The sequence below is a fragment of the Vanessa cardui genome, chromosome 2, assembly GCF_905220365.1.
Source record: "Vanessa cardui chromosome 2, ilVanCard2.1, whole genome shotgun sequence".
NCBI classification, from domain to species: Eukaryota; Metazoa; Arthropoda; class Insecta; order Lepidoptera; family Nymphalidae; genus Vanessa; species Vanessa cardui.
Genome location: NC_061124.1, coordinates 7,636,833 through 7,659,035, shown reverse-complemented (window position 1 = coordinate 7,659,035; position 22,203 = coordinate 7,636,833). Strand labels below are relative to the sequence as shown.

Genomic DNA, 22,203 nt, shown 5'->3' with positions numbered 1-22,203 from the left:
ATAAAAGAGTTTTCCAATTGGGCTCAACTCGGAGTTTCTTAAAACTCAATTTAGTGAGAGAAAGCATTATGCTCATTTGCTCACTGACCTTCAAGAGTGCCGTCAATTAAATAACGAAACAGTCAGCGCATATGCCCTTAGGATCGAGAAATGTCTCTCACAGCTACTCACAGAAATCTCTATATCTCATAGCCATAAGGCAAGGAAGATACCAGGTCGAACGGCTGCTATGGAGGAATTAGCACTCCATCACTTCCAAATGGGTCTGTTAACACGGTTATCTAACATTGTTAGGTGTAAATCACCTAAATCTCTCAACGAAGCGATAAATATAGCGATCTCGGAGGAGAAAATACAACAATACCTCTATAAACAGAGTTCGTCTGTTTCAAAAGAAACTAATACAGAAAGGCCCAACTTCCAAAATTCGAGACGCGAACAACCTCAAGCAGGTCCGAGCCAACCTAGGACAGCATTCCAGAGTAGGTCTACTAGTTCCAATAATGCTTTCCAAAACTCAGGTACCCCCATTTGTAGATACTGCAAATATCCTGGGCACACAATAGAACAGTGCCGCAAACGACAATTTAATAACAACAGACTTAGAGTAAATCAAAATTCATCAAGGACACCACAACGTGTCAATTTCGTTTCCAATTTCCCTGAACAGCAGTATCCAACCGAATCAGACGAGGGTTATGATACTGTTGATGCCGAAACAAAAAACGAGTAAGAGTCTCGTCCCGGTGTCGTACGGGAACTCAAAATTTTAAAATCGACACCCCAAGCGTCTATTCTAAAACAAGATTGCCTTCTTTAAATGGAAAACAATCTTTGCCAAATCTTACTAAATCTATTGTACCAAATCTTACTAAATCCACTGTGCCAAATCTTACTAAATCAATTGTACCAAATCTTGCTAGATCCACTATGTCAAGTTCTACTAAATTTACTATACCAAAACTTAGTGAACCTACTAAGTTCACTGAATCCACTGAATCCTTCGAATCAGCTGAGTTCGCTGTATCTACAAAGTTCACTAAAAATGTGAAACCGAATATATTCAAAATAACTACTAATCCCTCACTTATGTTTTTACCTCATGTACTCGTCAAGTCTTCTGTATCGGAACTTCCATTAACACTACTCGTAGATTCGGGATCTTCTGTTAGTTTGCTGAAAAATTCTTGCATCTCAAAACGACCTAAATTGACACAAGAAAAAATTCAATTAAAAGGTATTGATTCCTCGGAAGATCTCATCGAAACTCGAGGTCACTTCCAATTAAAATTACAATTATCTAAATCCAGCTTAACTCATCAATTTCATTTTATCGATGAAATACACCTACCTTACGATGGAATAATAGGCTCCGATATGCTTAATGCGCACAACTGCAACATCGATTACAATAACGATTTATTGCAGATCGGTAAATCGTCTCTAAAACTTTACTTCAATGATCCTACTTATTTGATACCTGCAAGAACAGAAACCGTCATAGAATGTTCCGTTAAAAATCCAGAAGTGGAAGAAGGTGTTATATTAGATCAACATATATCAGATAACATTCGTATATCTAATTGTCTAGTGAAAGTGAAGCCCAATAACAGAGTTAATATTTCTATCTTAAATACATCAGAAATACCAGTCGAAATTAAATCGAACTTATGTTTAAAGATCGAATCTCTCAATAAATATGATTATAATCCCATTACAAATTGCAATAATACACTAAAAAGAAGTCAAGAAGTTTTAAAATCTCTAAGAACTTCTCACTTGAATCAAGAAGAATCAGACGCGCTTTTAAACCTTTGCCATAACTTCTCAGATATTTTTCATTTGCCTCAAGATAAGCTTACTTTCACTTCTGCTATTAAACACCAGATTAAAACAAATTTAGATACTCCAATTAATACAAAATCATATAGGTTTCCGCAATGTCACAAAATGGAAGTACAAAATCAAATTCAGAAAATGCTAGACCAAGACATAATTGAACCATCTTTATCCCCTTGGTCTTCTCCGATTTGGGTTGTCCCTAAGAAGCTGGATGCTTCAGGGGATAGAAAATGGCGTGTAGTAATAGATTACCGCAAACTCAATGATATTACAATCGGCGAATCTTATCCAATACCTCAAATCAATGAAATTTTAGACCAATTAGGTCATTGCAAATATTTCAGTACATTAGATTTAGCTTCAGGTTTTCACCAAATTCCAGTAGATTCAAAAGATGCTGAAAAACAGCATTTAGCATCCCAGAGGGACATTATCAGTTTAAAAGAATGCCATTCGGATTGAAGAATGGCCCCGCCACTTTTCAACGATTAATGAATAATGTATTGTCAGGCCTTCAAGGAATACACTGCTATGTATACCTAGATGATATAGTCATTTATTCATACGATCATAAAACTCATATTGAAAAACTTGAAAAAGTATTCCAAAGATTACGTCAATTCAACCTTAAACTACAACCCGATAAATGCGAATTTCTCCGGACAGAAGTGACTTATCTGGGTCACATTATAACGAGTGAAGGTGTTAAACCAAACCGAGAAAAGGTCAAAGCTGTAGAGAACTTTCCAACACCCAATACTCAAAAAGATATCAAATCTTTTCTAGGCCTTATTTCTTATTACCGCCGATTCATTCCACAGTTTTCAAAACTTGCCAAACCCCTTACGACTCTTTTAAGAAAAGACAATAAATTCAATTGGGATAATGAACAACAGTTGGCATTTGAACAATTAAAAAACAAACTGACCACAGCGCCTATTCTTTTATGTCCAGACTTCTCAAAACCTTTTGTACTAACTTGTGACGCCTCTGGTTTCGCGATTTCCGCGATATTATCTCAGGGCGAAATCGGAAAAGATCGCCCTATACCTTATGCGTCTAGAACATTAAACAAAGCGGAAATAAATTATAGTACAACAGAAAAGGAAAGCCTAGCAATTATCTTTGGGACTAAAATATTCCGCCCTTATTTGTATGGAAATAATTTTACGATAGTCACTGATCATAAACCACTTCAGTGGTTAATTAGTTGCAAAGACCCTGGTTCCCGACTCGTAAGATGGCGTCTGAAGTTGGAAGAATTTAATTATGATATCAAGTATAAAAAAGGTAAAATAAATGCCAACGCCGATGCTCTATCTAGATATCCCGTAAATCCTATTCTTCCCGAAAATAAAAACGATTTACAGTCGAACTCTTCTGACGATATTAATCTAAGAGCCAATGACCAAACCTCATCAGAGCAACAGCTTCCTAACATTCCCCAAGAAAATCTAGACGAAATACTGGGAACAGATTTTTCTCCTGTGGGAGAACTAGAATTAGATTTCGTACCGCTGAGTCCTCCTACTGCTATTGAGCTCGTAAACCCTGAAATCGATACGGTTATTCCTACCTGCGTAGATCCTACAATTACTCAAACTCCTCCTATACTCGAAGATCCTCTCGCGGTACCATCTGCACTACATCCTGAAGCAGAATTAGGAACCCTTCCTTTAGAACATACAAACTTACCTTTACCTAACGACCCCTATGATGACGCTCCAAAACCATCTACAAGCACAGATCCTACCACCGGTACTGACACTTATCAGACCTTCCTTAAAGCTATTTCTGATAAAAATAAAAATTTTAGTACAGTAATCGTGGAACATAATGAGAATCTGATGAAATGCCCTGCTAAAGTCATACTTGTCCCTACGTCAATAGACCTAGACGAGTCTAATCTTTATATTCAGGAAGTCTTAGATATTCCGGAGTTGAGCAAATTAATGCTCAATACCGAAAGGCAACTTTATTCATTTCAAAGAATCATGAAAGATAATAAAGCTTTCTACCTTATGTTCACAAAAGTCCATCATTTCGATGATAATGATCTAATTTCCAGAGGGAATATAAATAATATTGGAATTTCTGATATGAAGAACCCATTTGACAAACATTCATTTGTTAAAATTTACAACATTATTTGTTACTTGTTTCACGACACCGGTATTAAAATTGATATCTATCATAATAAAATCATTTACCCTGTTCCTACTGAAATAAAGAAAATTTTATACGACAATCACAATATTAGCTGGTCATTTAGGTTCTTCTCGTATGTATAATAGAGTTAAGGAGATGTACTACTGGAAAGGCATGCGAAGCGACATTGAATCCTATGTAAAACAGTGTAAAGCATGTCAACAAAATAAAGCACTGCGTAGAGTAAACCGTGCTCCCATGCAAATTACTAGCACTTCCACTGTACCGAACCAGCGAATATCTCTGGATATTGTGGGTCCTTTGCCAGAAACGGGCACCGCAAAATTAAGATTCATTCTCACTATCCAAGATGACCTCACTAAATTTTCTACCGCATATCCTATCCGAAGTACAACAGCTGAGGAAACCAGTGAGTGTCTTTTGCATTACATATCTATTTTTGGCATACCCAAAATGATACTTACCGATCAAGGGACCAATTTTACGTCTCATCTATTTAAAAAGACCTGCGAGTTCCTAAAAATCAAAAACCTTTGGTCCTCTCCATACCACCCACAGACTCAAGGTGCTCTAGAGAGGAGCCATTCCACGCTTAAGGAATATCTTAAATCCTATATCAATGAAGAACAGACAAATTGGCCTCGGTATGTCTATACTGCAATGCTAGCTTATAATACATCAGTTCATACAACGACTCACTTTACACCTTACGAACTAATGTTTGGCAATAAACCATTTATTCCGAATTCCATTTACAACGAACCTCCTGGAACTACATACCCTGAATATGTCCGTCTGTTACAAAATCGATTAAAACACTCAAGAGAAAAAGCTTTGGAATTTATAAGAAAGTCCAAGGAATCGTCAAAATTATATTACGATACCCACACTTGTCCCGCTAAATATAAGGTCGAAGACTACGTTTATCTTAAAAATCATGTACGAATGCGGAAAGCTCTTTCACCTCTCTGGAAAGGTCCTTACAAAGTGGTAAAAATAAATGGTAACAATACGCTTACCTTATTAATAAACAGACGTCACATTACCCATCATTTTCAAACAACAGGTCAAACCAGCAGCCGACGTAGACCTTAATCTGTGAATATATATGTAAAAAAAAAATTAGATATAGCTAAATATAAATATAAAATGAATAATTACCTGATAGTAGACTTCGCCTACTGAAAAGAAAACACAATAGTATTATACTATTAGTTAATAGCAAACCCAAAGTCTATGTAATTAATTTAATTTTATGATAATACCTACCTTCTTTACATCTCGTCCTAAGGCATCATCTGGCTTATTTGTTGTTTACAGGGCCTCGTCCCAAGGTCAATCACAGCAAAACTATCTACAACCTCTCATCTCGAGTCCTGGAATATACTTTGACCCGATTGGAGAACTCAAAATGAATGTTGGTCACTTAGACGTTGTCACTCCATATGATATATCATATATCTTACCTCATATTCAAAATATTAATGAGGTATTAGGTACAATTCGATTCCTTTGCAATCAATTTCAAAATAATATTACCTTCGAACTTGAATGCCATAATGTTCTAGAACCATTAACTATTAATAAAGCTTCATATAAAGATATTGTTTCTGCATATTCATCTATCACTCACCTGACAGGCACCAATAAATTCAAACGTAGTGCCTGGATAAGTGGTGTAGGCACACTGTTCAAAATAATATTTGGCACTCTAAGCGAGGACGATGCCGTCAAATATCATAACGCTATACAAGATTTACACGATAACCAGAAAAAATTAGCTTCTCTGACTAAAGAAAATATTTTGGTTACAACATCCACATTTTCCAAGTTTAATGAATCCTTACATACAATCAAAATTTACGAGATTATACTTAACGAAGGAATCGAAAAATTAACATCGAGATTCAAGAATTTATCACAAGCATATAATCATATAGAAATTAAGTCAAATATTAATTAAATATTACAAAGTTTAGAAGCCGCTGTACTCACTTTATCATTCCAATTAGATGACATCATTAATGCTATCATACTCAGTAGCCAAAACATTCTACACCCAGCTATACTAACTCCCACGCAATTATTCCAGGAACTTATTGACAATCATAGATAACTCAAACTCAAACTCAAACTCAAATAACTTTATTCAATATAGAAGCATTACACTTTCTTATTGATGGTCAATTGAAACACTACCACCGGTTCGGAAAAGAAAATACCCTGACCTGAGAAGAACCGGCGAAAGAAACTCAGCGGATTTTTTTTTTTTTTAGTTGTCTCATATATTATTTAAACAATTTAATATGAGATGAAATAGCCAGGCAGCCAGATATCTACCTATCAACCATAAATTACCAACTACTTTAGAATTAAGTCATATCCATGTATTAATGAATGTTTCTAATGTAATGTGTTTTAGCTTAAGGAATAAGATAATTTTTATTTTAAGAATTCCTCTTGTATCTTCTAAGGAATATAACCTGTATCATAATATTGCATTACCTACGCCGCACGATAGTTTGAAACCTAACTCATTTATTTTTGTAGTACCTAAAAGTAAATATATCGCATTGACCAAAGATAAATTAGAATATTGCACCTTAGAATCAATCACGGACTGCAAGACGATAGATTCCCATGAATTCATATGTGATGTAATTACGGTGTATTCGACAAGTGCAAACCCTAGTTGTGAAAGTGAACTCTTATCCAACGTAATAAGTGCTTTACCAGAACAGTGTCAAACAGATTTTATCTATGGACAATTAGATTTGTGGAAACAAATTAGTAATAATAGATGGATTTATATACAGTCACAGAGTAACAAATTGTCAATTGAGTGTAATAATAAAGAAAATTCAGAGCTAAACATACTTGGTACGGGAATTATTACAGTTCCAATAAATTGTTATGCATATTGTAAAAGTACCCAAAACTGTTAGTATTAAGATAAATGTTACTACTATTCATCCCGATTTTAATATAATATTAGACTCATGCTGTACTTTAGATAAGTTTAAAAATGAAATAAGTAATGGACCCCTTTTCAAATTACAAAATATAGATCTTGACTCATTTACTCCAGAAACAAAATATAAATTAAAAGCGTTAGCAGAGGAAACACAAAAGATCTTAAATCAAAAATCTATTATAAAATACGGGGATCATTACTCTATACTCTTAATTATAGTTATTGTCATTATTATAGTTTATGGTGTGTTTAGGTTATTTTTGTTAAATCATGTGGCCGTCTTAACTACCAAATCCCTTTTGTCATGCAGACAGTTCCTGCAGATCCACCGAATCCATAACCTGCAATTCCTATTCTAGATCCTGTGGTTCCTATCCAGGTTAATAAAGCTAACCAGACTCCAGAAGATTTTCCACCAGCCAGCACCAGAAGGCACATTTAGCTTCTTCTTCCTAAACTTCGAATTTTAACCCCGAAGTTTAGTCTACCCCGGGGAGGTGTTATAACCCTACACTGTTACCCATTTTGCTGACCGAAACTACCGACTCATCACCTTTTCCCCCAGAACCTTCAGTGGCTCGCTCCTCAGAGTCAGTCCTACTCCAACCTCCGATTCCGACGGTCGCGTTTAATAATTAATATTGTTATTATTCTATTTCAAGGACTCACCCCTCAACCCTTACTATTTCTAAGTTTAGTTTTGTGAACACTTTTTTTTTAAAAAAGCTTCAAGTCCGTACTGTATAACAGTACGTAGGTATCGAATACTATGCCTACATAAATATTTCGGTACACATTCAGAAAGGCATATTTTATAATCTGAACGTAATCTTTGGAATATATAACATAATCCATCAAAATTATCAAAACCCGAGATGTGTAGTTTAATGACGAATTGACGTTACATCATTAATTAATTAATTATATGTACCTAAATAAACAAAAAATTGCGCCGTACTGATTCATAGTTTTCGTTTAGCTCGCCGGCCGCGCCGCAGATCGCGCGCGCTATTCGCTCGTTACAATTCGCCGGTCGCTTCGCCGGGCGCCGTCTCGCGTGGCATGCTTAGTACATGGCTATACGTTTGTTTCATTCGCAAGACGCTTCGACGTTCGCATCGCGCGAATATTCGCGTCCACGAATTTCCCGTGGCCAGGTGGTTAGGCGGAATGAGCCCGAAATGTTTTGTCGGATAAATCCGACTCTGGCGGTGAAAGGGTTAAAATAATAATTGTATATAATAAAAGTTCTATAGCCCCTGCTATATTCATAATATGTAATAATAATGTGATATAAATTATCATATAGAATCAAATGACATAACACCGTATTGGAGGCGAGGTTGACGCTCTAATCCATACAAATAAATAAAATCGGTGTGTCTGTTTGTAATATTAAAATAACCGCTTTCTGCTACATGCATTTGTCTTTATATACGGTACACATACCAAAACACACATTTTTAGAATTTTTGTCTGTCTGTCTGTCTGTCTGTTTGTTCCGGGTAATCTCTGGAACGGTTGGGCCGATTTGAACAGAACTTTCATTGGCGGGTAGGTAATGTACTAAGGCGTAACTTAGGCTACTTTTTATACGCAAATAATACAAAGTTTTGGAAATATAAAAGCCCAACTTATGTTGAGCTCTTTCTGATATGGTTGTCGATATGAATTGGGGGTCAGCTTATAATGGTACTTGATCGGGTGTATGTTGCGTTGCGTTTTGCAAATTTCCTACGCCACGCGGCGTCGTCGTCTGTTTTTAATTTTTCTATTACGTGGACATGAATGTATATACGGTACACATGCCAAAACGTATAATTGTAGAAGTTTATAATGTGATGTCGTAAGTAAACAAATTCTGTAGTATGTTTAGTATCAGTATTGCACCCGTGCGAAGCCGGGGCGGGTCGCTAGTATCATATAAAAAAAATCGTAACAGTCAAAACATGTTTATTAATAATAGTGTCAACATTATTTGTCAATTGATTTAATACATATTAAAATAAAGCAAATTCAGAAGTATTTTGACGCATTTTCTTTTTGTAATGATAGTAATGTGTTTTAATCCTCCTCTCGGCATCTTTTTTCTCTTCTATTTCGCGTTTGTATGGTGGAAATAAGCATTTTATAATAAAAGAGTATAAACCCGTAATATGCTGTAAAATTAAAAATGCCTTGATGAATTATTTAAGAAAATTTTTAACAAATTTTATTGAATGAAATTTTTAAGGCTTCAATAGCCGCAGGTGGACAGGAATTGACGAGAAAAAATTTAATGTGGCCCAATCCCCCATAACATGATGGTTGTGTAGAATTCGGTAGCATTGCCTCATCAGCAACTGTGGTGGAGAATCCCTCTTAGGTCATTCATGCTCAGGACTTACACCATCTGAGCATGATCGCCGGGGGACGGTAATCAAGGTACAGGACCAGATGTAGTATCTTGGCCTCATCCTGGACGGTCGATGGAGCTTCGGGCAGCATTTTGTGTATCTCGGCCCAAGGCTCATCAACGCCGCTGCCGATCTCGACCGTCTCCTTCCGAATGTGGGGGGGGGGGGGGGGTATCGCTATGCGTCTGTACTCCGGTGTAGTGCAGTACGGTGCCCCCATCTGGGTCGACGCTCTCCAAAAAAAACCTGAGCATGATGCTCGGACCCTCCCAATTCTTTGCTGCAATTTTGTGGCAAGTGGAGCAGTGCCTGTAGTTAGACATAAGGCAACTCTTACCACTGAGGACTTCTGGAACACGAAGGTTGCACCCGTACCACCTTGACATTCGAAAATCCATAATAGCGCGAATTTTAAGTCATTTTCTGCACATTTTAAGTGAACCAGTTTGTGGAACTTTTTTCAATTTTTCGTTCGTTTATACGATTTGGGAATCTTCAAGAAAAGCGTACTCCTTCCTTAAAGCTGCGTTGCCGTACTTACAAGCCCCCGGTGTTGCAATTGTCCATGGGCGGTGGTAATCACTTTCCATCAGGTGAGACCCCTGTTCGTTTGCCCTCATAAAAATTAACATAAAAATTATAACATAAAAAATGAATTTTAACAACTTTAACTTACGACAAAAAGAAAAATAAAACCCATTCTGTATACACGGAGCTCGTTACCCGTTGGTGAAGGAAAATAGTTATCAAAAGTTGTAAAACCACTGAGGTAGACATAGGTTATCCGAGAAAGCCTATGCGCAATATTCATCAATAAACTGTGTGTATCAACTAGAACAAATGTTACCCTGTTTTAAGTACTCAAGTTAAGCTTTTCTAGGTATCCTCTACTATATATAAAAAAATTAGCTTGCGTAATTTCATTAGTTCGGGATGGCCAAAATAAAATTATGTTTTACAATAATGCTTCAATCTCTATTATATTTTGTAACAATCCTCGCAATCATCCCATTGTTTTCTAATGACAGCTCAATCATTTTAAAATAAGAAATAGTGTTAATATTATGTAATTGTATATAATAAAGTAAATTAAATAGCCCCTGCTATATTCATACAACAATAGCCTCTAAATATCCCACTGCTGGGTAAAGGCGTCCTCTCCCTTTGAGGAGAAGGTTTTGTAACATATTCCAACACGCTGTTCCAATGCGGGTTGGTAGCATACACATGTGGCAGAATTTCAATGAAATTAGACACATGCAGGTTTCACGATGTTTTCCTTCAACACAAATTAAGCACATGAATATTCAGTGGTGCTTGCCTGGGTTTGGTTTGCTAAAAGGTTTGTTAAAAGTTCTGGTTGTGGGTAGGTTAAGTAGTCTTTAGACCAATCGAGTTTCGCATATTGCTATTAATGTATTGTATTTAGAATATTGCATAAGGCTTTTGATTGATTCTGTCAGTACAGTGAAACAGTACCAAAGCGCGAAAATAATTCCTAATGGTCCGGAAGGTAGCTTTGCAAATGCAAAAGTCATAGTAAGCCGGCTAATATTAACGTCGATAGTTGATCTTATATGACTAACAACTGAACCGACCGTCAGCTGCTCAAGTAGCGGCGGGTGCGGGTGAAGGGGGCTGCGAAAGAGGTAAAAAAAAAAACAAAAAAAAATCAAAATCGCTGGCGGAATTTTTTTTCATTCTGAGCAAAAAAATATCGTTACCTGCATCGTGGAGGGGGGATTATGCGTCAGCTGGTTGCATGAATTATTAAAAAAAAACGTAAAATAAAGTTATAATACGCCGAATGAAATTTAACTACATTATTCATGATCTTCAAAAAATTTTGAGTACGAAAACTACAATCAGCTGATTGTGTAGCAGTGGAAAGACTGTCAGCTGACCCAGCCAAGATTTAAAATTTTGGAGAATTGCTATGAGGCCGTTTGCTTTCAAACACATATTTTGCGATACATTCTGGCCTTGCTTGAACTCTTAACACGATCTTCAGGCTACCTCAGACTCTTCCGCTAAAATTTTAAAGCAGCATTTGCCTGTCCGTGTGGATTTTTGTCGTACACGATCAGTTTCGGTTCTCCTCGTCGAGTGAATGGACGCATTCATACATAGCGCACCTTTGGAGCCATGCTCACCTTCAAGATCCTTCACAATTGAGTGTCCTACGGACCGGGGATGGGAAGAAAACGACGACAAATATGTCTTCAAATGGTTCGAAGGAGATTACGTACCCCTATCAGTAGTATCCAGTATAACCGATAGCAAGGAAAATATTGGCAGGATAGAATTTTTGTCGGTGACACTTTCTTTCAGCTTTCTAGTAGCCCAATTTTGATCATTCACACGCTCATTAAAGAAGACGGTAAAGAAAATCGAGGTCAAAAAATTGATAAAGACGAAGAATGCGATTCCCGCAGGACAGTTCGGCCGATGATTCGTCAGAGAACAATGACGATGGCGATACCATCGACAACGAATAACTTTTGCGATCTTTTTATATATTTCTACATTTCGATTATGTTTATTTTGGGTTCATTTCATTTTACACTATCTTATTTCATATCGTGCATTTTATTACAAATAAATCGAAACATACATATATCGGGAAAGATTCTGTCCATTGCTAGTATAATTACCTTTACTGCGTCAGCTGACGGCCTTTCCACCGCTATACGCGCGGCTGATTGTTATTTTCGTACTTTGTATTATTCAAACAATCACGTAGTTCTTTCATCCGGCATACTATGACTTTGTTTTTATTTCAAGTACATACGATTAGCTGACGTAAACCCCCTCTACGATGCAGCTCCCGTCTCGTCGCGCGATTTAAATTTTAATCGTACCAAAAATCGGGGTTTCCAGTACATTATAGTACAGTATCATAAATACGAAAAAGACTTGGTAAACTCAAGTATCAATAAAAATTAATAATCAGAATGAAAAGTAATACAGTTAAAAGAAAAATTGAGTCTATAAAAAAATTAAAGCCCCTTTTCAAAAAACTACCCAACGCCTCACCCGCCTCCCTACAGCTCTAAAGCTACCATCAAATCAATTTCGCAATGCGTCTACGTGTGGTCTACGCATGCGGTTAGTAAATAAATGTCTGTGATTATATAGTATTTGTATGATTTGATTGTATAGAGATATATATATATATAATAGTTTTTTTCTACATCTTTTCCGTGTTTCACTCACCACTACTGTGTTCCTAGAACAAAATAAGATTATTTATGCCATAATTATGTAATTATATACATATTTTCTATAACGAAGTCTACTTAAAAATATACTTACAGGTGACTTATAATAATACATCATATCTAAAATAGTTTTTGAGCTCTTTTGATTAGCTTCCATGTAATATCTCAAAACAAGTCTTGTAGTATATGTTAAAGTACCAACCTAGTAGAATAAAAAGATTTTACTTGATGCTTCCATTATTAATAATTAGGAAGTAACAACAACATTAAAAATTAAATTCACATCGGCCGCTCTAAACATTGTAAGTCTTGTTGACTTTTTTGCAGCGTGGAGTCAAAACCAAAATTGTTTTATTTCTCCCTCATCATTAATTATATAGACAATATCAAATGAAACTAACATTGGTTACTATTGACGCGTATGCTATGAAGGTAAATATTTTATTCCATATTCCTATCCCAGGTTTTCTTATTAGCAATGGACGTCTACTGTACATTATTAATTGAGTTGCAGTGTATCTAAAATTAACATTGGTTCATATAGTGAATCAACGCAAGTATTGTTTAAAAACATACTTCCTTCCATACCCTATTCTATCCACTGGTGGAGCAAAGACCTTACAACTAATGACCTTACTTAATTAATTATAAACTATTTATCCATACTTCCATACTATATACTATAATATTATAAATGCGAAAGTAACTCTTTCACCCCAAAATTAATGGACTGATTTAAATGAAATTTGGTACACACAGAGCTCGAGAAAGGACATGGGCTACTTTACACAAAGAGGTAAGCCCTCATAGACCAAAGAGGTATACCAATCATCAATATAATATTTTGTAAATAAATTTGTAAATATACATATGTTTGGTAGAGGGGACCCATTTTGAGAATACAAGTTGGCCAAAAAATTTTATAAAGAATGTTTTTGTTATTTTTTCAGTTTTCACCTAAATTCTACCTACTTGCCTCCATAAACTGGATGTTTTTATTTCATCTCTTTTCTGTTTGATTGGGAGAGGATATACAGCACAAAATAAAAAAAAACATACTATAATATACTACATAATTTCTTGTACCTTAGCTCCAAAAAATTTAGAAGGAATATGACCAAAGGAGCTAACGGACAGGCCACTACAAACAATGTTGCCATGGAGAACTGAAATGCTATAAAAAAATATGTCATAAATATTTATAGATTAGTAGTAGGACAGTTATTCACAATAGTATTTGAATTTTATTAAGATTTATCATTTCTACGTTTATATCAAGGCGTTTCCCCTATAAAATCAGGCAAAATTTATTTTCCAAGCACTTTTAATTGACTCTATTTTAAAATTGATCTGTACAAATTAGCTTGATCTTTTGATAGAAGGGATCGGAAGTGATCGGAAACAGAAAATATCTAGTAGTTCCAAAAATATTGTTTTAAAATACTTGTAACTGCGACGAGATCTTATGTGTGTATTATGTGTGAAATTCTTTATTGCAATAGACATATAAAACATTGGGTACATAAGCGATGACCCAGGTCATTATTCATAATAGGTACCTATTTAATATTAGGGTTATTTTTGGACCTCCCGCCAAATCTAAATAGGTGCTCCAGACCATGAAAGTAAACAACTTTCTCAAAGAAACAAAGGTCGAAAAGTGATTAAAAAACCTTCAGACCTTCTATAGGAAATCGACCAGGTGATGGAGCCATTTTCTATAGGAGGGTCGATTTTTTTAAATAAATGTAATGTAATATAAATTTAATATAATAACCATAACTTTAATAATGTTTTTTAACAATTTTTTCGCAATCAATACTGCCTGTTATTCGTGTCCCATCCATCCGATCGACGTAACATTGTGCAAGCGGATAACGCTTGATTTATTAAGAACTTTTGTGTTGTATGTATGTATTTTATAATACTTTTACATTTTTTAAAACCATTAAATTTAGAAAATAATATTTTTATCACTGCAATGTTATGTTGATTAGAAAAATTCATACCTGTCAAAAAGTTTAAGCTAACTTGTACAAAGTATAAAACGGAGGCGCGTTAAGATTTTAGGGTCTCTCTTTAGGGTTTTCAGTTCTTATTTAATGAAATAAAATAGGATGACATAATACCTATGAATCAATTTAACAAATTTACCGTGGTAGAGGTACCTCCTCAACAAAAAGCCTTCACCCACAGTATTGAAAGTGTATTCACGTTCCCAACAAGGAACTTTATCGTTTCTACTACGTAAGAAAAATGTTCGTAATCTGAAAATTTATTAAGTCTTTTACTATTTTATAAGTAGAATAGTTTTGTAGGATCTGGCATTTAATATATATATTTTTATCATGGCAAAGGCAGTCAACAAGGCTCCATAGAGCATAGCGAAATCCAGACTTTCTTATCTCGCAACAAGATACGAGTATAGTTGTGTGCGTTGTGCGATAGGAAGAGTATCGTAATTATGAGCTTTAGTCGGTGAGCAAAATGCTTGACTCGAATCAGTACTGCCAACTGCTGACGAGACTCAAGCCAAAAAGAGAATAACGCCTTTAATAAAAAGAAAAGGTGTGGTTTTAATAATGACAACGCCGGAACACATACACTCATCTTTAATCAACTAGCAAATTAATGCATTCACCTTAATACATTGATTTTTGCCTGTTTTGGTATTTTTAGAATTTCATTGATAGTGCTTAGTTAGTATCAAGAGAGGATTGCCAAAGCTACCTCTCGCAGTTTCTTTCGATGACTCAAAAATGGTTCACTTTTGCACTATGCATATGGGGGCAACTTATTGCAAACAGTCACTCATATAACCTCCCAACTGGATTACCTCGAATTACCAATAACCCTGTATAACTGTGTGATCCACCTTGGTCATTCGAACAGGTTCAAAATTGATACTATATATATTACAGAATCTCAGTCTTACAATGTTCACATCTTTTTATCTTCGATAAGCCATTATTTCTCGTAAAAAGTAAAGGTTAAAAAATAGTTACTGTGGGTTAACCCTAAAAGAGAGACATATACATACGATGGCATTATTTTCATCTATTTCGTAAGGTTCAACCAGCGTTTGCAATTAAAGCGCAAAAATGAGTTTATTTATGACATCAATTTTGAAAAATCAAAAGCCTTCCCCTTGAATCAATTTATCTAATAAAAAAAAAACGCATCGAAATCCGTAGCTTAATTTTAAAGATAAAAAATACATACAGGACAGACAGCGGTAGACTATTTTGTTTTATACTATGTTTTGATGATACCGCACATACCCATATCATGTTAATTATATATTTGGCGTTAAATTTATATAATTCGTCTTACTCTTAATAAATAATTTTATGAAAGGTATTTTGAGCAAGCCTTGTCGCTTGGGGTGCATGTCAGTCACCTCTCCGTGGTGAACCCTGGCTAACGGGGCTGGCTTGAGCTTGCTCGTCGGCCACGGCTAAGACTGGCGGTATCCCCAAGGGATGCCTTGCGGCTGCTCCTGGTACGTGCATGGTTGGTGACAGGGCAGACTATATAAGTGACTTATTAGCTTAAAGGGAATGAGAAGGCTCACTATTCGAGCCCCCGCAGTGCTTTACACGATGGTCAGCGGCGGTGCCACCCATCTTATCCGCCGCAGGGTGTCAGCTTCGGTGACGCCCAGCCTCCAGTGGCGGACTCGGGGGAGTTCGTCACATTCACTTATGGAGGATGAGGATGGAGGCGTGCAGCAGGCGCGCTTTCCATGTATTCAGCCGCCTTACGGCGGCTGCCACTGGTGTGGTCGCTGTTGTATGTACTGGGCGCCCCGTTGTCTCACTATTCGGCGGCATGGTGGAAATCTGAGGATGGTTTAAGTGGGTAGGACAGAGCATTAAGCCCCAGGGCTTTGCGCTCGCCACTGTACGGGGCAAGTGGAGCAGTCATTATAAGGCAACCCCTACCACACTCGCTGTGGACTTCTGCAACATAAGGGGACTCAACTCCAGCCTCAACGCCGTTCATTACCATCTGGAAACGGCGAAGCCGGTTTTGCTCTTTCTTACCGAGACCCAGATATCTTCTCATGCCGATACGTCTTTTCTTTCTTACCCCGGGTACAATTTGGGGCATACTTTTGTACCACGAACTGAGGTGTGCGTTTTCGTCAGAGATCATATCTGCTCTCGACGCCTCGGCAGCCTTGAAGGGCAGGATCTATCAATTATCTGGCTGTGCGTAGACTGCGACGACCATCCACGAATGTACGCGTGCCTTTATAGGTCCCATAGCGGTAATACTGAAACCGACCGACTGGTTGAGCACGTCCAATTGGCTACAGATTCCGTGTTGCAGCAGACTCCATCCGAAGAGATCATTATTCTGGGCGATTTCAATGCCCATCATACAGAGTGGCTTGGATCACGCACCACTGATCATGCGGGTAGATCTGTTCTTGACTTCGCTTTGTCATATGATTTGACACAACTGATCACCTCACCAACGCGAATACCGGATGTGGAGGATCATACACCTTCCCTGTTGGACCTTCTGCTGACTTCGCATCCGGATGGCTATCAGATTATCGTCGATCCCCCTCTGGGCTCGTCGGACAACTGTCTCGTCCGGATTACAGTGCCGGTTACACAGTACTCACGACTTCGTTCCGCGAGCTGCCGTCGCGTGTAGTACTACAAGTCAGCAGATTGGGATGGGATGCGGTTTTTCTTTGCATCTTACCCATGGGGGCGGGTTTGTTTCTCGATAGATGATCCGAGCGTTGTTGCTGACTCTGTCGCCGATGTGGTCCTTCAGGGTATGGAACTTTTCATTCCATATTCTGCGGTGCCCATTGGTGGATAATCCCAGTCCTGGTTTGGTCGTTTGTGTAAAACGGCTTTACGCCGAAAATGGGAACGCTACCAAGACTGGGCTAACGCATCAGCATCTCGTGATGCAAACATCAGCACATTCAGAAAGGAATATTACTCTGCTTCTAGGTCTTTCAAAAACGTGATTGCTGAGGCGAAGTGGAAGTACATTGGCAGAATTGGCGAGAGACTGGTGCGCTTCCCTTCAGGAACACGTGTGTTCTGGTCTCTCGCTAAGGCTATCCTAGGGAATTTCTGTCAGCCTTCCTTTCCATATTTGCACAGAGACGGTGAGTTATTGGCCCATACCGCGAAGGAGAAGGCCGATCTTTTAGGGTCTCTCTCTATTCACGTGGAACTCTACTCTGGATGACCGAGGAAAGTCACCATCATCAATCCCGCTGTGTGATATGACGATGCCGGAGGTTAAATTTCGGCAAAGTGCAGTTCGCAAAGCACTTCTTTCCTAGGACATCCACAAGTCGAGTGGACCCGATGGCATCCCTTCAATCGTGCCACGGACATGTGCTCCCGAGTTGGCAACGCGTCTTTTCCAGCAATCCTACACATCGTTAAACGAAGTCTCGAACTGGGGCCGGCTAAATCTAGTCCATTTCAACCCCAAAATGACGCAAGTTAACCGCTAAAAAAACACCATTTGCCGCATTTCCACGATTTAAGAACATCCCGATAGCCGCTACAGGTAGTATCGGAATACTTCGAGTTATCGACGATCAAGCCCTTCCCGATCTGCTTGATCCTTTGGTTTTGCGTAGAGATGTTGGATCACTCTGCATCTTCTACCGAATTTTTTACAGGGTATGTTACGAGGAATTGTTCGGATTAATCCCGGCTGCTGAATTTCACCTTCGGACATCTCGTCAAAATTCGAAGTACTCTCTCCGCACCAACTCGATGTCCGAAAATCCACAACAGCGCGATTTCTATTTCTGCCTCGCATTATCATTTTCTGCCTCGCACAACAACTTTGTGGAACCAGCTTTCGCCGGCGGTTTTTCCGAACCGATACGAAATGGGAACTTTCAAGAAAAGAGCGTACTCCTTCCTCAAAGGCCGGCTACGCACCTGCTAGCCCCCTGGTGCTGCAGATGTCCATGGGCGGTGGTAGCCACTTTCCATCAGGTGAGCCTCCTGCTCGTTTGCCACCTAACAAAAAAAAATACGAACTCTGACCAAAAACCTTTTGAACCTTAAGGAACCTAATGGAAGCCAATCAATTCAGGTCAGTATCATTTCGCAATTTCAAAGGTGAAGTGCTCTATTTGCGTGGGTATATCTTGGAAAAACAATGTGCATCAGAATAAAGTAAATAATTATTATACCTCATAATAAAATTTATAGTGTGGAAAACCGCCACTTTCACTAATAGCGTTAGCGTCATCAATATGGACAGTTCGATGATACATGTAAACGGCCAGCAATAGTTGGTACACCGACGATCTGAGTCCCAGGGCGATCGAAACCAACGAGACAGTTGTTGATGTACTGTCTTCATTGGAGCCCACGTAATGCTTCCGCACCTTCCTGGATATAATCTAACTCGATGCTAAGGGATTAATAATAATAATTAGTACTTATTAAATTTAGATGAACATAATCCTCGCAGACTCGTGCTACTCTTTGATCTGTGAAAGTAATGTCGACATACTCGTAGTACCTTAGTATAATGCTTAAGCATAACTTCGTCGCCTGCGACTTGGTAATGTTCTGTGCGTTACCGCACATTTCCTATCTAAATACGTAACTAGCGATTCTATAATCATGTAAGGGAGCGCAAACTACATCTTAGCGCCCCAAGCCAACCTAACAGCCCGTGGTGCATTCTGCCGAATAGTAAACGAGGCTCTGGCGACCGAATTATGGCAATGGTAATGGTGGCGACGATGGTAACGGCAGGACGAGGGGGGTAAATTTATCATTAATACTAGTAATATATCCGTCCGCTATTGTGGATAGACCGCCTTGTATAGATACCCATAAAAATAGTGTGAAAGTAACAGCTTATTGTTCAGGAGAAAATTCGAGTTGCAACTTGTTACCTTTGTTTACGATCTGCGTATTATTTTATTTAGCTATGATAGTTTATATATTATGTTAAGCTCAAATTAAAATACTCACCACTAACCAAGCAATATATCCCATAAAAGAATATATTAATATAAATGAAAAACCGAATTCTTTCATAACTAAAGATTCCTCATATGCCTTGTATGTCCTATGGTTTTCAAACCGAACTATGACAGTAGACAAAACATGATATATCTGAAAATAATAATGTTGAGTGATTTTCTAAATCTATCTAAATGTATAAATCCGTAAGCCGAATCCGCCATTATTACTTTCCTCAGTCAAAACATATTTTAAATGGGGTAAAAAAGGTTTTACTTAACTTTGTTTAATGTTATGTATGTGGGTTATGACGGTTTACTTATTTAGGTATGTATGATGCTCTTTAATTATTTTGTGCGTAGTAAACCCGATTACACTCGCCTTCATTGGAGACACCGCAATAATTTCATATAGCATACTGCGTTAATAATTTGGAGAAGCAGAAAAAACAGAAATTGTTTATGCTGCTCCAAACTGCTGCTTGAACCAAATGTTATGATTAAGAGTTACGTGCTTTTGAATTGGGTCAGAATGACCTAATTATTTCATAATTTCAGGCATACATTAATTCAAATATGGATTAAAGACTTTTACTGTTCTAATTTTGTTATAAGAAAAAAATCGTCTTATAGTGAATTGGTCTTATTTGTTAAACGATTCCTTAATACACACCATTTCCGACAACGATACCATCAGCATGTTCCTTGCTTGAAATACGGCTAAAATTCTGTAATCGTCTTTCTTTTCCGATTTATTAACTGCGGTGGCGTAGAACTTGTCATAATCTTCATAACTTTTTTTCATAATTGCTGGAATCGCCCAAAACTATTGACATGAATTATTGAATTATATTATTTTTTGTTGTTTTAATTAACGGGATTTTAAAAACAATTTCAAAATAATTATTTAATCATGAAACGTTCTGAATTTCTTTTATAGCGAAAGCAATTGAGTTGCAACAGAATGCCCCAATACAATTCTCTTTTTTATACTATTTTATTTTAATTTGTTATGCTACTTTTTAATTTTTAGTTTTGCAAAGTCTGCTCGGTTTGCAAAGTCTCATTCTCAAACGAGAATAAAGGTATAGACAACTAATTAGCCGTCTCGCCATGATTATATGAGGATTTGTGTAAAACAACAGTTAAATTTGACAAATTCTTGATAAGGCTATTTAGACTTTTAAATAAAATAAAAAGAGTTTTACTTACATAAACTAATATGAGTCCTTTGGTAAAAACAAAACGTAATAGTTTATAAAATTGGCCTTCGAAATTTAAAAATCCAGTTGTAAGGGATTTTTTATATTCTGGCCTAAAGAAAAATAAGTATTAATTGATCTTATCAAATATTCATTAAAAATATAGAGCCGTACATAATTGTTTACATGTTGCTGATGTGTCGTTTTATTTTTTTGCAATATAAATAATAATTTATCCGTGTAGTGACTAGCTTTTAGGTCATATCTAGAAACATAAAGCTATTTCCCATTTTATTTTTTCATTTTCGGTCGTTTTGGAGGGCTGTACCATCGCATAAATAGAGCGGAAGACTATAAGAAGAGGGTGTTTGTTTGCGCACACATACTGTTGACTACGATATTATGTCCCGCACAGTTGTCTCAGCAGTTTGCTGAGCATTCTCCACGCGAGCATTGTCGCCGTGGCCAACGGCCGGAATCAATAAATTATATCTTACATAATGTATTTAAAGATATAATTACCGGTCGAATGTTTTGCAGTATAAATCTACTCCATTCAGTTCCCACATCCACTTTAAAAAATATTCTTTACGTTTCCAAAAGGTAATAAAAGTAAATGCTGAAAAAAGAAATGATATTCATAAAAATAAATGTTAGCCTCAATCACTTCCATAGCCAGATGCGGCTTTACCGGCTTTACAGTGCAGGGTGCAGATGTAAGGCGCGCCGTAGCAAAGAGGCATGCCACCACAAGCTGCGTTTTTACCTACTCTACACAATAACTTTTACGTCGTACGTAGAAATCATCCGCCCACTCTTTTGTTGAATTAAGTAATTGAATTTTTCGCACAGATCAGCCCTAAGGAGGGTAATTAGATTAGAGACCATGTCAACCCCCTTCTTTCCTAAAATAATACATTATTTCTGAAAAGATTAAAAATTCCACTATTTGCACCCGAATTTCCATTTGAAAATAACTAAGTATTCCATTTTCACTCCACTTCTACTAGACCGCGCCACAAGGGTTCCTTACTCCTCTGTAAATAGTACTACGTCTGCGCTTGCATTTTAGGAATTGGTCGTCAGGTGTTTTGATGCGCTAGTTAGGTTAGATAGCCTATGCCCATTTGGCTTCAAGCTAGCTTCAAACAGACATGGTTGGGCCATGATAGAGCAACAGACATACAGGGTTACTTTCGCATTTATATTATTTGTATAAAGACAATACTCACTTATTCATACTTAATTATGTTACTATTTCTATACGCACCCCAAAAAATAGTGAAAAGAGAATAGTAGCCAGTATAGGGGTGATCTAAAAGTATGTTAACTTTCCCAGAATCGCAGGAATAGTCATGATGTCTTTTAAAACATAACCGACCGGTGCATGGGTTGTAGTGATAAACCTTCTTTGCACATA

At 37.2% G+C, this 22,203-nt stretch overlaps 2 long non-coding RNA genes across 2 annotated transcripts; both read right to left on the bottom strand.

Annotated features, from left to right (window-relative positions):
* Window positions 1-10,053: 10,053 nt before the first annotated feature.
* On the bottom strand, window positions 10,054-13,123 carry LOC124540876. The gene is made up of 4 exons (XR_006967177.1): window positions 13,004-13,123; window positions 12,697-12,804; window positions 12,598-12,610; window positions 10,054-10,212 (listed from the first exon to the last, which is right to left on the bottom strand). It is a non-coding gene; the product is annotated as an uncharacterized LOC124540876 (long non-coding RNA).
* A 7,148-nt stretch (window positions 13,124-20,271) lies between these two features.
* LOC124540884 lies at window positions 20,272-22,200 on the bottom strand. Its single transcript, XR_006967179.1, has 4 exons — window positions 22,054-22,200; window positions 21,306-21,402; window positions 20,794-20,896; window positions 20,272-20,407 (listed from the first exon to the last, which is right to left on the bottom strand). It is a non-coding gene; the product is annotated as an uncharacterized LOC124540884 (long non-coding RNA).
* Window positions 22,201-22,203: the final 3 nt, after the last annotated feature.